The 17,164-nt window shown below is 41.1% G+C and overlaps 1 protein-coding gene across 2 annotated transcripts in view; it reads left to right on the top strand.

Annotated features, from left to right (window-relative positions):
- Positions 1–16,126: 16,126 nt before the first annotated feature.
- LOC137222136 (teneurin-2-like) overlaps positions 16,127–17,164 on the top strand; it is a 385,268-nt gene continuing 384,230 nt past the window's right edge. For both annotated transcript variants that reach the window (XM_067732915.1, XM_067732914.1), the window contains exon 1: positions 16,127–16,645. The gene's annotated coding sequence lies outside the window, so the exon portion shown is untranslated. The remainder of the gene's footprint in view (positions 16,646–17,164) is intronic.

Below are 17,164 nucleotides of genomic sequence, written 5' to 3'. Positions count from 1 at the left end.
TTAGATTTGACAAGCAGCAAATAGATAAAGTAGACATCATTAAAATGAAATACTTTTATGCTTCAGAATACACAGTAGAGAAAATGAAAAAGCAACCCACAGAATGAGAGAAATATTTGCAAATCATATGTCTAGTGACTTGTATCTTAGATATATAAAGAACTTTAAAAATTCAATAAAAAGAAAAATAATCCCATTAAAGAATGAGCAGAGGTTCAGAATAGGTATTTCTTCAGAGACTATGTACAGATGATGAATAAGCACATTAAAAGGTACTCAACATCAATAGTCACTAGGGAAATGCAAATCAAAAACATAATGAGATATACCACTCTACACTCTCTAGGACTGATACATTAAAAAAGACAGACAATAATAAATGTTGAGGATGTAGAGAAATTGGAAGTCTTGTACATTGCTGGCGGTAATCTAAATTGGTGCAATGACCTTAGAAAACAGTTCCTCAAAAAGCTAAGCATAGAGTTATCATATGTCCCAAGTTATCATATACCCAGGATAAATGAAAACACACATCTACCCAAAACTTTTACATAAATGTACAAAACTTGCTCATGCGTATTCACAGCAACATTATTCATAGTAGCCAAAAAGTGTAAACAATCCAGATGTCTATCAACTGATGGATGGATAAATGTGGTATATCCATTCAATGAAATATTATTCAACAGTAAAAATAAATGAAATACTGATACATGTTATAACACAGATGACCTTGAAAATATTTTGGTAATGAAAACACTAATCATAAAAGACTATGTATCATATAATTCCATGTAGATATAATGTGTAATAATGAAGGATAACTAGACATAAAGCCTCTGTGTTTTCTTCAGCTTTTTTGTCAGTAACAAGTCTTAGTGTTTTTCAATATCCAGAAGATAATATGCATGATATCTAATAGTGTTACCAAAGGAAAGAGTCATTACCATTTGGGAAATTTCTCTGAATTTTTTATTTTTATTGAAGGGGAGAGGTCTATGATTTGTGGCAAAACACTAAGATTACTGGATGTTATGTGTAAAAATAACTTCTATGAAGTAAAAAGTTGCTAAGTTCAGTCACTGATTTCAGCACAACTATGTAATGAACCCCTGCAATGTATCTAGTGCTATTTTAGGCCAAGGGTCTTTAATGGTGAACAAGCTTCTATGAAAACAGACACTAAACAAGTAAACAAATTAATAAATTTAGCTTGCAGATGGTAATAACTGTTATGAAGAAAACAAAAGAGGGTAATGAGATAGAGTATCTGGGGGAGGACTAAATGAGGGAAAAGATCTGCAGAATCCAAGGAAAGAGAGCTCCAGGCAAGTGCAAAAGGCAAAGATCGGTAAAGAGGAGTGAGTTTGATGTCACCAGGAGCAGCAGGAAGCCTGTGTCTGTGGTGATTCACACGGAATGGGAGACGGTCAGATGAATAGGCAAGACCAAACCATCTGAGGTCTGGTAAGACCACACGGGAGTCTGGAATTTATTCAGAGTACAATAGCAAGTTGTTGGGGGAGGGGGGTTTAAGGCAGGGAAGTGCCAGGATCAGATAGGATTTTTAAAATTATATTGACTGTGTAGAAGAGTGTAGAGGCAGGGGCCTGTGTATCTTCTCTTCAAGCCAAGGTCAGTGGTGCCGTGGACGTGGACGGCAGCCGCGGAGATAGTGAAAAGAGCTCAGATCCCAGTTACTTAAGACATTTCTTTTTCTGTTTGATTTTATTTTGTGGGTTGTAAGAATATCGAACATTTTGTTTAGAGTTTAAAAGTGAATTCTGACTGATTATCTGGTCTTGCCAAAATGAAAGGCACACAAAGGCATCTGTTTCTGGGCAGCTCTAGCCACCTCTACTTCAATTCTTAGGGTGTAATCAATAAATATAACAGAGGCTATTCATTCCACCAGGATGGATTCCAACAGAAGGGCTCTATTCACACTGGTAACAGGCGGACTTCACCCATTCCATCACAGTATATATTATGACTAGCATCTTCAGTCACCTACCTGCTTTACTGCTTAGTGGTGATGAAATGCTCTGTTGGCATAAGAATGACGGTCAGCCGGGCTGTTTACACTTGTGGTGGCCAAGACGATGTCCTTCCAGTAGAGGGTGAGTCCCTGTGTATGATGACAGATCATTCACACGTTTGAAAGATTATGAAATTTGGTGTCTGCTAAAGGTTTGGATTGGGTTTTAAAGGTGTTCTCCCAAAAAGATAGTATTTTCAGTGCAACCTTTTAAATTGGTGTTAATAGGTTTGGGTGAATTTTAGTGGACGCGTGGTACTGGTGACATTTAAACACAGTGGGGTTTTTTTGAGGCATGGTCATTATCTTTTGCCCAATCTCTTCCATGGTGAGGACCCAGCAGCTACCTTTTCTTGGATTTGAATTCACCAGGCCAATGGCAGTATGGATACCTACAAGCCCTTATAAATAGTGAACATTCATTCACTTGAGCTTTTTCAGTAGAAGGCTGGTGTTCTGGGTTTATTTTAGAGCAATTAAATATGATTTATTTTCCATCATTTATTGACTTACTCATCCAGCAAATGATTATTGACTGCTTACTGCTATGTTATACAATGTGAGGCAGACAAAGCAGGCTAATTAATAATAATAATGGCTAGCATTTGTCAAATAGATACTAAGATCCAGCACTCAGTGCTTCACATGTTTATTTCACTTATTAAAAAGACCTGACGATGCAGCTGCTATTGTTATTTACAATTTATGGAGAAGAAAACTGAGGCATAAAGAGTTTTTAAAATAAGCCCACGCTAGTACATGATAGATCTGGGAAGTGAATTCAGGAACTGTGCCTCAACAGCCCTTGCTTCAGTGCTAACATATTCAAACTGCCCAGAGATGGCTAACATGCTGTCCTCAAGAAGTTTGTATGCTGATAGGGGAGAGGCCACTTAAACAGACAAGGATAGTTCATAGTTAATTCATATATAAAAGCAGTTAAAAACAAAAAGCTATAGGTATTGAAAGAAAAAAGTCACTCCTCTCCAAAAGCAGTGGTTCTCAACTTTGGCGGAAGGTTGTAATCACCTGAGGAGTTTAAAAAATATATATTGATGCCTTGGTCCCAGCCCCAGAGATTTTGACTTAATCGACCTGGCATGCCCTTAGGCAGCTGGAGTTTTGAACGTTCCCGAGGTGATTCTCATGTACAGCCAAGTTGAAAACCCTGGGCTAGAGGGACTAGGGAAGAAGTGAGGAAGGGGAGAGGATCAGAGTTGATTTGTCAAGAAGAAGTAACTATTTTAAAGTCAAGAATGTCACGGGTGCAGATGGGAGTGGAAGGTCATGCTGTGATATGGAAGAGATCCTCACTACTCAAATTGTGGTCCTGGTACCAACAGCACTGGCATCACCGTGGTGTTGGTTAGCAAATGTGGGATCCCAGGCTGTCCCAGACCCCATGAATCAGAATCTGCATCCCCAGGTGATTTGTGTGTACATTATAGTTTGAGAAGTGCCAGCACAGAACAAAAAAATCAAGATGGGAAACTACAGAGCATATTTGGTGGTTGGCAAATGGTACCAAGGGCCAGTAGGTGGTGTAGAGAGTGGAGCACATGCATTGGCCTGCTTTGATTGATAAAATAAGCAATTAAAATTTTACTCTCTATGGTTGGAAGTTGAAAAACTTCCAAGCAAAAGTGATGGGTACAGGGACGGTTTAGGATAATAACCTGGTGATAAATTGCAGAACAGATAGGAGAAGGGAAGAGCCACAGGTGTAGAGGTGCTTAGAGAGGCCTCTGTGTGAATTCTCTATTCACAAACACCCAAAGACTGAAACTCAGACCAGGGTGCAATTCAGTAGGCAAGTTCTTATCTTCAAAACACGTTGTTTTACTTTCAGGAATTCTTCTTTTCCAGCAGTCTGACTTCAGAGCTACATTATGTATCTGAATAGAGATAGAGACTGCATGGCAGCCAGTGTGTATAGAACAGCTTTGCCATTTCATCCATAATACACTTTCCCCCCCAATAGTAGAAGACTAAATAGAGGAACAAGAACAGAATTCTAATGGTATAAGAAAAACATTTGTTTTTTCCAGTTAGCAATATGATAACTACTGTACTATAAATTTTTTATGTCATCATGGAACAGGATATTGATAAACTGTTCTGACTGTGAGAGGGGTTACTATGAATTCTTGGGAAATGATATCTTCAGATATTATACCAGCTGAAAATACTTAATCCTGAACCCATTTTGTATGTAATTTTTTAATTTGATAGTTATGACATTCTCTAAGATCAATAGCAATTACAGTGCCTAAGGATTATCATTAAAAGGGCAGCAATCATTTGATGCATGAAAATGAGCTTATTTATAGAATTTTTGGTTGGCCAGGTGCTGGGCACATGCACTGACATTATATTCTTTTAATCTAAGAGAAAACTTTTTATGATACAATGTCTAATACATTGTTTTGCACATAATAGTTCATTTGTTAAAGTAAGAAATGCAAAGGTTTGATATGAAAGGATATTGTATAATGAATAGACTTTAGAAATCAACTTTATAAGGATAAAATTTATGTAAAATAAACTGCAGTTGTTTAAAGTGTATAGACTTTAAAATTGAAAATAACTGGATACTGAATAATCAAATGCATTACAAGTATCTTTGAATTTATCTGTTAATAATATAATACATTACCACAATGATCACAAGGTAATAACTCTTAGTGTGGTTCATATTTTTAAATTTAAACCTGCAGGTAGAAATTTCCAAAGTTTACCCATGTCTTAAAACTTGATATTGCAATTTGTCTGTGTTGCCACCAGATGATGGTGTTTTCTTTATTCATGATCACTTGATCTCAGCCACTGTTACCCTTATAAAACAGGTGAGGTGAACTGATACCCAAATCTTTTTTCATGTGTCCAAAACAAAACAAAGAAAAACACTAACAAATTGCTTTTTTGTTGGTAGGCATTCACAATATAAATAAGAATATGACATGGACTCAAGCCCTCAAATTATTCAATATCCTAGTAAGGTATTATAGAATACAATTACTATGATAGAGGAAATTATACAGTAAAAGAATTGTTAAATGTAATATAAGAGGTAATAAAGCAGCATAGAGGGGAGAATGCTGAATTCTTCCTAGTGAAATCTGGGAATATTTCAGAATAATATTTTTCTATTAATCAAAGCTTTGAGGGATGAATAGTTCACCACATGTGGAGAAGAAAAGGAGAATATGTACAGGGTAGGAAGCAAGACATGCCATGGCACAGAGCGTAATTATTTGTAAAAAGACAGTGAGTCTGTGATCAAAATATGGGGTCCATGGCTGAAGTGGGGAAAGACAGTACCTGATAGTAGGTTTAAAATAGATGGTCAAGGGCAAGGCATACCCTACTGTTGGGTTTAAGTCTCATTTTTTAGGCAGTAGGGAACAATTGAAGATGTTTAAGAAAAAGATGTCATGATAAAATCTAAAAGATAAAGAGATTTTAAGAAATAAATTTATGGATGTAATTTTGTCTTATTAGGAAGAAACTCAGCTCGTAAGAAGATTCTTGGTGAGGAAACATTCTCAACAAGAATTTTCCAGTAGTCTCTCATTTCCTCTGCTTTTTCCCCTGCTAGATTATCAAATCAATCTGTGCTACAGTCTCTTACCATTTGCCCTAACATTCAGGGAATGGAGTGACTCGTAGTTCCTTGTTAAAGCCTCTCTCTCATTTCCTCCTCGGGACCTTCTCTCTAGCCGAAATGTGGTTGGGATGTATTTTTGGCCTTCTTTCCCCTCTTCTCTTTTTTCCTTCCAGTGACCATGGCTGTGCCCTGGGCTGTTAGAGCTCTTTATAAAGGTTTGGAACCCATTTGGGATGAGGTTGGGGGTAGGAATGGGATAATTACTTTTCCTAATCTAAATCCTTTAATGGCTGCTTTGTTTATTGCTTGCCTTTACCTTGAGTGTTTAGTCTTTTTCTTAAAATAGAAGTGAGGGCAATGTGCCCTATATCTGTTTTGTTCTAAGAATAGTTGATTTGCTCATATGGGGTGCTAAATGCTGCCTAAGTCTGGGTACCCTGGAATAAGGGCTACTTCTCTGTTTTCCATAGAAATTGCTTTTTGGAGCTGGCTTTTCTCTCCACTAGGCTTGCCAAAAGACCAAAGGCTCACAGTTTGGTCACTGATAATACTAATGCTCTCCAACAATTAGTTGGCAACCTTTCCTAATAGAATATCTTTGAAGTGTTTCAGGTTGGGGCTGGAGGCTAGAATTGGGGCTGGCAGGAAAGGATGCAGGCTTTTTCATCTGAGAACCAAAAATACCCTCCCGACTCCTTATTTCCCAAACTTCATTGCACTGTGGAAGGCGTTCTGCCCCTCAGTCACCTTGCCATCATTACAGGGCACTTCCAAGTGCGTCTGGAAGCCTGGCAGTGAATGTTGTCTCCTTACCAGAGAAATAAGGTTGCGAAGATGCAACGAGCACAGCATTCTTATTATAACTCACCTTCTCACTGGCTTCTGGGCAGAGCGCTCACCTGCCCTTAATCTGTTACTTCTCTGAGCGTGTTTGTTGACGGCTGGGAACTGTTCAGAGGCTTTAGGGAAGAAAAGAGAAAGAAAAATAGAAAGTTGAATTCCCAACCATTCAATACCCCCTCCTTGAGCTAGTGCACGGTATACTGTGCCTCTTAGGGTGTGAAGCATGTGAGGGGACCACAGCAGCAAAGGTTCCTGAAGCCTCTTGAAAGCACGTATAAGTGAAAGCAGCTTCTGAACTGTTTTTTGCTGCCCCTTAAGAGAATTGTACACTGTAAGAAAGATCTTTCTTGATGTTGCCACCATCCCTCTGTTCCTTCTTGCCCCCTTCCCGGGCCCACCTTGAACAGCTTATTTTAAGCACCATCTTTTCTCCTGGAGGGAGCATACACCACCTCCAATACCACTGCTAACACTTAGGTAGTGTTCCATGCCCTTTCCATAGAATAACTCATTTTCTACTCACAACAACCCTAATGAAGTGTTAGTCGCCATTTCTTTGATGGAAAAACTGAGGCTTAACGAATTACACCCGTTACATCCATCTAACTTGCCTGAGATGACTGAGCTGGTTGAAAAAGAGGGTCAGATGTGCTCTGATGCATTACTCAATCATCTTTCTATTTTTAGCATCTTTATATCTCACATCTGAAAGGAGCCTTATTAATGACACAACCATTCATGAGAACCCTGCTGCCAGTAAGCCCAGTGAATTGTGCACATCTGTCTTACTGGATTCTAGTCCCTGTGCTGGATACCTGTTCTCGGAATAAACGTGTCCATTTCAGAGGCTATACATCTTCTTCATCTCATCAACCTTTTCATTACGGGCGGACACAGCTGAACCAACGGTTTCAGTGACATTACTCTGCTCTACTCACCATTTTTGGTACCTGGAAGCCGTTGCAAATCATAGCATCTATTAATCTTTCAAAAGATGTTCACAGATATTGGAAACAAATGTGGAGAACTGTTGTGCTGCCTGGGAATTTGTTGCTATGTCTTTCAACAGGTCAGGCCACATAAGTTTGAGGGGGAGGAAGAAGATGAGATTGGGGGAGAGAGAATGTTAGAATTACTATTTTTTGTGCAGCACCTACTACAATCTGGCATTGCTAGGTGCTTTCCCCGTATGTCACAGATAATGCTCCCAACAAATCTAGGTGAGAAGTGTTTTTGCTTGACTCCATTTTATCAATATGATGATTGAGGTTCAGAGATGTCAAGTAATAAGGACCAGGGTGACACAGCTAGTAAGGGGCTGAGATCATGTGAAACTATCGTCTGAAGCCCTTGCTCTTTCACTCTATTAAGATGCTTTTAAAGAAAGCATATGACAGTTGCTTTTAGCCAAAGGGAAATTGGAGGTTCATGACCCAGGACTTCATTCTCACCGTGGTGCCAGGTCATTTGATGGTAATGAGGATTTTAGGGGCCTCGTCTGTGGGCAGAATGTCAGGTGATCCTTGGAGTATTTAAATATAGATCTTCACTTTGGAAATGAAGCTAAATCACCTTTGCCATGTGAATTAGTTTCACCAATAGGACATGTTGGCCTCATTTACTTTCTATGTGTTAATTTATTAGTGGGTCATCAGATATTGTAAGGGTAGGATTTTGTTAGAATTTCTGTCTTTTACTGCCTCTCATTTTTTCTCTTCTTGCCCTCTCCCCTCTGTCCTTCCTTCTAGCATCATGGACAAGAGCTGAGGTGTGTCACAAGCTGTTCATGACCTTGGGTGAGCCACTTGACCTTTCTAATCCTCAGTTTCTCTGTCTATAAAATGTGTATAACAATAGTACCTCAAACAGTTGTTTTGAGGAGAATATTAATTAACATGTTTATGCAAGGTACTTGAACAATACCTAGAATACAGTAAGCTTAAATTTGTCATTGTTACTCCTTAAATAAATAGGTATTAATCCAGACATGGTGCAAGGCAACTGGGACTCTTTGCTGGGGCGCAAATGGAATTTCCCTGGTAGAGGATATCACTAGTTTTCATTGTGATGTTCCTCTCCATTCTCTTGTATGATAATATTTCAAATATAGTTTAAAAAATGGATTTTCAGAGTCTTTTTGTTTCTTATTCCCTGCTCCCTGGCATCCCATCTCTTTGTCTCTTTTCCTCTCAGAGTACTTGGCACCGTGCCTCTGTGAGGGTACATGGGCTCAGGGAGCAATCTGGGAGAAAAACAAACCTAGTAATGTGGAAAACCAAGGTACATAGGAAAAATAACAATTATGTAGCCCTCACCAAATGTTTTTCATCTTGAAAGTGCTTTGAAAACATTAACTAATTAATTAATCAAAGAGAATTTCTACCAATCAGTGAAAATGCTCTTTACAATGTATTAAGCCTCTTGAAAGGTATGATTTATTCAGCGATGTTTCTATTTAGTCTTAAGGGAATCATTGGTTTCCTTTTTTGGACACATTTCAGGAGGTTTGGGGAAATCTCTGCACACCCCTCTGATTCTGTGCATCCCAGCCAGCATGAGCAAGTAAACACACACCCACACTCACCCCCATACACACAAACACAAAATATTCCTTTATCATGATGCCCCTTGCCATTAAATATGGTAAAATATTACATAAGATTCTCTAATCTACTCTGCTTATCAACTTTTTATTGACCTGCCAGCAAAGTCAAGAGAAAAAAACTCCTGTTGAGTGTCGAGTATCAAGGTCACCTGTTACATCCATCTACTTTCCTGTCTTCTCTACTGGCCTGGGAGCCTCGCAAGAGCTGGGACTTTATTGCCTTATCCTTAGAGCCTAGCTACTCAAAGAAACTCCCCAACATTAGCCCTATTCTCTAGCCTACAAAATGCCACTTCATCTCTTTGTGACATAGCAGGAGATTAGTAATAATAATCTTATGTTCATTCATTCAACAAATATTGAGCATCCGCCATTCATTTATTTATATATTCCTATAGCATACACTTTATTCAGTGCAAGTCTTTGTGTGACTCATGGTGATGGATTCAAAAATGATCCAGACAGCGTTACTGCATTCAAGAAATTTGTTGTCCAGGAGGAAAGAGAAGGCAAGAACATGAATAACTTTAATGTAAGGGGAAAATGGTATTCACCTACATTGAGTTACCTTCAGAAAAAGGAGAGAGGATTTCTGGCTGGGGCAATCAGGGAAGACTTTTGGAAATAGTTGATGACACCTGAGTGGGATATTTGAAGAGGAGCTGGCTTGTGGAAATTGTGAAGGAGGCGATGGTGCGCCAGACAAAGCGAAAGTAAGAGGGGAAATCCATGGACAAAGGAAAGCACAGTTGTATGGGAATCACTGATTTTTGACTAGAGCCTAGGCTGGGAGAGAAGGTTAGGGGACATAATCTAAGAAAGGAGAATTGGTTCTATGTTCAGGAAATGCATGGCATATGCAGCACTATACTGGGTCAGCCCTGGAAACAGCCATCACTAATCTATCTCAGCACTCAGAAAAATGTGTTATAGATTACGGGAATGTGGTGTCCAAATCCCTCTTCAGACCTCTCTCCAGGAAGTCACTTTTTTTTTTTTGAGATATAGTTGATTTACAATATTGTGTTAGTTTCAGGTGTACAGCAAAGTGATTTGGTTATACATATTATATATGTATATATATACTTTTCTATTCTTTTTCATTATAGTTTATTACAAGATAGTGAATATAGTTCTCTGTGCTATACAGTAAATCTCTATTGTTTATCTGTTTTATATATGGTACTGTTCATCTGTTAATCCCATACTCCCAATTTATCCTTCCCATTTGGTAACCATAAGTTTGTTTTCTATGTCTGTGAGTCTGTTTCTGTTTTGTAAACAAGTTCATTCGTACTACTTTTTAGATTCCACATACAAGATTCCATTATATGAGATCATATAGTATTTATCTTTCTCTCTCTGACTTACATCACTTAGTATCACATCTAATCAGGTGCCTTGAAACACATTTGTTCAGGAGAGGAGAATTGCAAGCCACTCCTGGGCCACACCATGGAGAGCCTTAAGTGATAGGCTGAGGAATCTAGGATTTATTTCTCTGGCTTCAAGTAGTAATCAAGTATGGATTCAGAGTCAACACCATTAATATCATTCACTGGACTATAATAATGTACTCTGAAGATATACAGAATTTCTGTTGAAATGTGGGTGTTTGGAGGCTTACCTGAACATTAAATTAAGCCTTTCAAACATTTTATGTAAAATTTAAATTTTATCTCCTCCTTTATTCTCTGGTTATCAGTTTCTATTTCTTGTTATTATTAAGTTTCTAACGAGAGCTGTTTACCTTTTGTTTTCTAATTCCCTACAGGCTTGTAAATTCAGACCTGTTGTAATACTACATAAAATTAAAATATGTAGGTTCTGAGCAGTTGTTTGAGGAGTTTTCAGAATTTAAATTCAGATACTATCACAACTATGCAAGCTACTCAGACATTATTTCTTTTATCTGACTGATTTTTGGAAAGATGAATGATTATTGTACAAGTTACAATCTCTACCATTAAGTTACAGAACCAAGATAGTCATCAGTTATTCTCTTCTATACAAGGTGTAGCCTATGCAAAAATGCAAATACTGGTACATGGGTGAACTATTTGGCACCAACTTAATCTGGCTGGATAGAATCACATTCTGAGGGTCTTTCCTGACCTTTCTCAAAAGCAAAAATCTACCGAATTTTCAAAAGGATGTTTGCAGACATTGGAAACAAATGTAGAGAAGTGCAGTGATTTTAAAAAGCTCAGGTTGTCTCTGCTTCTAAATTTCCCATTCTTATGAAAGTAAGACTTTTCCAGAATATTCTCTGTAAGGATTCTAGGAAATTAAAGAGAATATCTATTAAGAGTGAATGATCTGGGAAATGGTTGACAGCCACATTGCACTGCTGTTTAAAAGGAAAGGGAATAAAGGCTTGTCAAAGGGGACTCAGAATCCTTTGCTCCAATGACACTCATTTTGATTGGGTCCTCCCACCAAGCTTACTCGTGCATGCTCTCTCTCTCTCTCTATGTATGTATATGTGTGTGTGTGTGTATATATATATATATATATATATATATATATATATATATATATATATATATATATATCAGATTTCTAATTTGCCAAATAAACTAAATAATGCTTCTTTCGAGGGGCTATCTAAATTGCATTTAGTTTCCTAGGAGGATAGAGATATTACTATACTTAAATTATTGTGCACACCAAGGGCAAATCAGCCACTGCCCTCACCACCACCCCTCCCCACATCCAACTCCATGTGCAAAGGGGTATCAGGAATTCAAGACGGCAGAATGTAGAGCTCACCACACAGGTGATGGCATCAGACGGACCTGGATTTGCATCCCAGGTCACCTACTCACTAGTTGTGTAACTTTGCCCTAAATGGTTTATTCTTTCAGAGCCTCTATTTCTTAATCTATAAAATGGGGATTATGACTGTACCTGCCTCAGAGAATTACTATGGGGAATAACTCTCCCAATCTCTGTTAAAGTACTCAACAGTAGAATTATTAGGAGACTCCTCAAAAATCTTTAAAGTTCCTTTCTTGGAGACCACCACAGAATCGTCACTAACATTTCAGGTTTCTGACACAGCTTTCCTTGAAGGTTGCCCTTTGTGACTTTCTTAACCGGTTATCTTATCATGAGTTAAGGATTCTGCTGCTCTCATGAGAAAAATCAGCAGCCTAACATATACATAGGAAGGTGTTACTGAGGATCCCAGAGAGCTTTCTGCCATCTGAGACATTCTCCAGGGAATAAATGTATTCTTAGGGGGAAGGAAAGAGGGTTAATATTTAACATTTTCTTAGCAACCCCTCACTCACTTTATTCATAATATTTCAGTATAGGGCAAGTTAATAGCCAGACAATTGCAGGAGACATATCCACAGTCAAGGGCCGGTATGTATTTATAGCTGGAGGTATATGTCTACAGCTGTGAGCTGTGTAAATACATGGACCCAATTTGTGGATGCTTTTTGTGTGCACAGAGAGGACAGAACAGAGAGATGAATGCTAGTTATAGGGTAGAACATGCATGGGATAGAGGTGTTTTTCCGTATCTAAGCATCTCATTCTTATGAATTCTTACAGGCTAGGAATTTGCAAAGAGCTACACACCAATATCCCCTTTAGAGGTAATACTCCAAAATGGAAAGGTGTTTAACAAAAGCTTCCTATTCATAATCAAAGCCTCCCCTTGTCACCGAGCAAGCCCAGTAGTCTGCTAGGAGCAGAACCGTACAAAATGCAATTTTTACCTTTCTGTGGTTCGGAGCCACTGCTGGTGCTGAAAATGAGTGGGGAGGCAGTGAGGCATTGAGTTCAAGGTCAGGCCTGAAAAGGCAGAGGAATGAGACCTAAAAAAAGGTGGAACCCAGAGGAGTGGTGACAGGTGGGAAGGGAGGTGCCAAAGGTTCGCTTGCTTCCCTGCAGCTTTTCCTCCGAGGGCTCCCCAGGTCCCCATCCCCTTCCCCAGCCAGGAACCTCTGAAAAACTTGGATACTCTGTCTGCCACTCATGACACTCTGTACCACAAGTCTGTCGTGAAAGAGGCCTGGGTGTAAAACCTGGCTCTGCATGGTGACACTGGTTGTGATCTGGATCAGGTAACTTTCAATCTCTGAATCTCAGATTCCTTGTAAGATTTAATGGGAAAGACAAGCACCAGCAGTGGCTCTTCCTCTTGGTAGACCCAGATAGATCCTCAGACCCAATAGCCTGGTTAGGCTGCAGACCCCATAGTGACCCCCCAATCCCGACCTCCCCTGAAACTCTCAAGTCAGACCTAGGTTCAAATCCCAGCTCTGTGGCTTACTCGCTCTAAGACCTTGGGCAAGTTGCTTGATATTGTGTGTGTGTGACAGTGAAAGAGAGAGAGAGACAGTGAGTGAGTTTAAAGTTTGCTAGGGTACTGTTGGATAAAATGGAAAATAAAAATAGATATCTCAGTTTTCCCCTGGAGTTTATAGTTTAGCAGATTTCTTTTTGTTGGGGAGCCTCGGTTTCCTCATCTGTAAAATGGGAATAACAGCATTTAGCCAGAAGAATCGTCGTTAAAGTTAAAATAAAAAAAGTTCTGAGCAAGGTGACTATCATGAGGTGGGTGCTCAGTAATGGATTACTGATGTCCTATTGCATGCAGTTTCTACAATATTGAATTATCTCTATATTCCCCCACGATGCCATCCCCAAAAATCTGTCTGCTGTATTTACCATGAGCCACTTTTGCGTAGTCTGATTGGTTACTGGATAACGTGAGCCAGGCAGCAGAGCCTGAGGGCTAGTCATGTGGACTTAAGCACCAGATAAACCTGTTCGAGTCCTTCTTTGCCACTTATCCAAATGTGTGACCTTGGGAAAGCTACTTAACCTCTCTTAGCCTCATGTTACTCATCTTTGAAATGGAGGTAAGAACAGTTCCTACCCTAAGAATCATTACTCCTATGCTAAGAGTTGTGTGTGTGTGTGTGTGTGTGTGTGTGTGTGTGTGTGCGTGCACGCGTGTGCGCGTACCCATAAGAGAGAAAGTTTAACGTCTACCAGGTATTCTGAGATTAATAATATGGTCTAGAGAGTTGTGTGCCTTGGGAAGACTATACACTAACTAAATCACAGCACTAATGGAAAATTGGAAATATGGCAACTTTTAAAAAGAAAAGTGAAATGATGCCTTGAAAGCCTATACTAAGGGGGATTTGACTCAGCTAGAGAGATCACAGTTGGCTTCCCTGAAGACATGACACTGGAGTGGAAAACCAAAGGACAGATAGGAGTTTGCTAGATGACTAGGGAGGGAAGGACATTCATTCCTAGCAAGCTTTCAGCATCTGCATCACAAGCATATGATTGCCATCTTCTCGTCAGACTGTAACCACAAAGAGCTCTGGGATGTGTCTTTGTCATCTTCTGTCACCTGTAAGTTCCTTGAAGGAAGTAAATGCTTAGTAAATATTTTTTGAATGAGTGAATGTTAATAGGAAATCAATATGTGTTTGTTGAATGAAATAAAAAATAACTGCTCTGCCCTCATCTCGTGGCTTTATTCAGGATGCACTTAAGGAAGACACATAATTTAGTAAAAAAAAAAAAACCAAAAAAACCCGACATGGACGTTGCAGGCAAACAGACCACGCCCTCTTTATTTTGGCCCTATCACCTTGAGGAAGTCACAGGACATCTCTGTATCAGTCTCCTCATGTGTAAAATGGGAATAAGGGTAGCTTCTTTACAGGATTATTTTAAAGGTTATGATGGTAAGTCTGCAGCGCCTGATAAAAAGGGTGACTCAGAGTACACAGTCAAGAGATGAGTGTTGTGAATATTATTAGTATTAGAACATTGGCAAATTGCAGGCATGCAGTTTTTCAAAGACTTGCAGATTGCTGAAGACAGGCTAGGTACCGCTTGAAGGCCAGAGGGTGTTATCATCCGGACATTCCGCAGACCTTTACTTTGCTGGAAATGTCTAGAGTTCATCGATGCACTGCAGTCTCTTTCCAGTGCCTGAGTCAAATTGCAGGTTCAGATTCCCAGATGCATTGGTTATCATTGACTAGCAGCAGTTGGTAAAATATCCTGGGGCCTCAGTTTCCTTCTAGGGTTAATCATATAGTGTTTGCACAAGATAAAATGAGTTAATTCATGGGCATCTCATAACACAAAGCCTACACAGGATAAGTAAGCAATACCTGTTAGCTGTTACTATTTCGACGGCCAGGCCCTGCTGGATTTTCTGTCAACTACTCTGTAACTGAATCAGCCTTTCCTGGGCTGGGAATTGCTTCCTTTTGTAATTCCCTTTACAGAAGGAAGAAAAGCAACTCCCCGCTGAGGTCTGGAAGCCTAGCTTCCCGGGCATCGCACCCTCCTGGGCAGGTTCAGGGCCACAGAGGAGTCTAGGTGAGGCCGGTCAGCAGGGGCTAAAGGCTCTGGAAACTCTGCCTTCCCTCTGGAAACCACGGAGCTCGGCCCTACCCCTCTCTACGTTCCTAATCCTGGAAGGCGCGATCTGCCTGGAAGGCAGCCGAACAGTGGGCACGCTCGCAGCCCAAAGCCAGCTCGGGTCATCCGCGGGGCGCTCGGGCTTGCTGTGCTCCCCTGCGTGCAGGGACCCGGCTGCAGCTGCGGTGCCTTGGGTTTCGAAGAGCTGGAACCTCGGTGCGTGCAGCCAGGGAACCGAGCCTCCCCACCCTGCCCCCACCCCCCGCCAACCCCAGAGCAGAACTGAACTCCGCACCACCCGCGGCTCGCGCACTCGGTGTCTGGTCTTGGAAATGCCTGGTTGGGGGAATCTCTCTGGAGACAAAGGGGTGCAGGAGCCCCTAGCGCCCCTCTTTCGCTGCCGTAATCCCCTGCCTGGCCCCGCAGCCACAGCAGCTGCAGCCCCAGCGCCACCACCCAAGCCCCGGCGGCCTCAGCCTGTGCGCGCGCTCGGGGCCGGGGATTGGCTCGCACTCCCCATTCAGGGGCTGCGCAGGCTGGCGGGAGGTGCGCGGCGCTCCGTGTGTCTGTGTGTGTTTGTGTCTGTGTGTGTGTGTGCGCGCGCGTGCGTGTGGGCATGTGTGTGTGCGCGCGTGTGTGTCTGTGCGGCGCGCGGGCGGGCGCGTGTCTGTGCGCGCGGGGGCTCCAGTGCGGGAGCCACTGGGTGTGCGTGCGTGTGTTATGGGTTTGATTCCAGAGCAGGTTGCACACTGGTCCTGGGTGGCTCGCAGGCTCAGGTCGTGCTTGGGCGTCCTCCTCCTAATCGTTTCTGAAGTAGCAGCAGCCGCAGCAGCGGCAGCAGCGGCAGCAGGAGCCGCGGCACATCGGCAGCAGCTCAGCGGCACAGCCGGCAGAACTGTGCAGAAGCGAGCACCGTTTGGGGAGTCCGGGGGGCGGGTAAGAGGGAGGAGGGGGAAAGCCTGTCTTGGTCTTTGGGATTATTTTTCCCTTTCTTTCCTTCTCTCTCTTTCTTGAGGGTGTGTGTTACCCCCTCGAAGTGAAGGAATTTTGCTCCAAAGCGAGCCGGGACCGAAGACTCTAGGCTAAGTTATCTCTATGTAGATGGTGTCAGGGAGCGAAGCTACTGACCGAGCCGCTGGTAAATGTTTTTCACTTCTTACTCTTTAATGCTTAAGGCTTTTCGCCCCCTCTTTTCTTTCTTCCTCATTTCCTTTCTGTTGCTCGTCATTCTGCAATCGCTCCTGAATCAGCCTGCAGTTCCCTTTTCTCTCTCTCCTTGCGTTTGTGCAGTTTGCAACTTGTTTCGTGGTTTTCTATGTATTTTTTTCCTCCTTCATCCTCAGATGAATGCTGGAACATTTAAATTCGGCACTTTGGGAGGTCATCATTAGTTGCATGAGTTTCAAGGGGGAGGGGAAAGACTGGTAGAGCAGACTGTTATTTCCCTGCAGAAGGACTGCCGGTTTCTCTCTAATGTTCATCGCAATTATAGGGATTTTTTTTTTTTTTAGGATGCATTTTAACGTTACATTGATGTTTAAGGTTATCGTTCTTCAGGATTACAATGCATTTTGACTCAGTTTTGACAGCATGACAGAAGCCAGTGATTCCAGAACTACTGTATGGTACATGCTGGCTAAAATATTCAAAATTAGAG

Source organism: Pseudorca crassidens, chromosome 3, assembly GCF_039906515.1.
Source record: "Pseudorca crassidens isolate mPseCra1 chromosome 3, mPseCra1.hap1, whole genome shotgun sequence".
Lineage (NCBI taxonomy): Eukaryota > Metazoa > Chordata > Mammalia > Artiodactyla > Delphinidae > Pseudorca > Pseudorca crassidens.
This window is presented reverse-complemented; position numbering and strand designations above follow the sequence as displayed.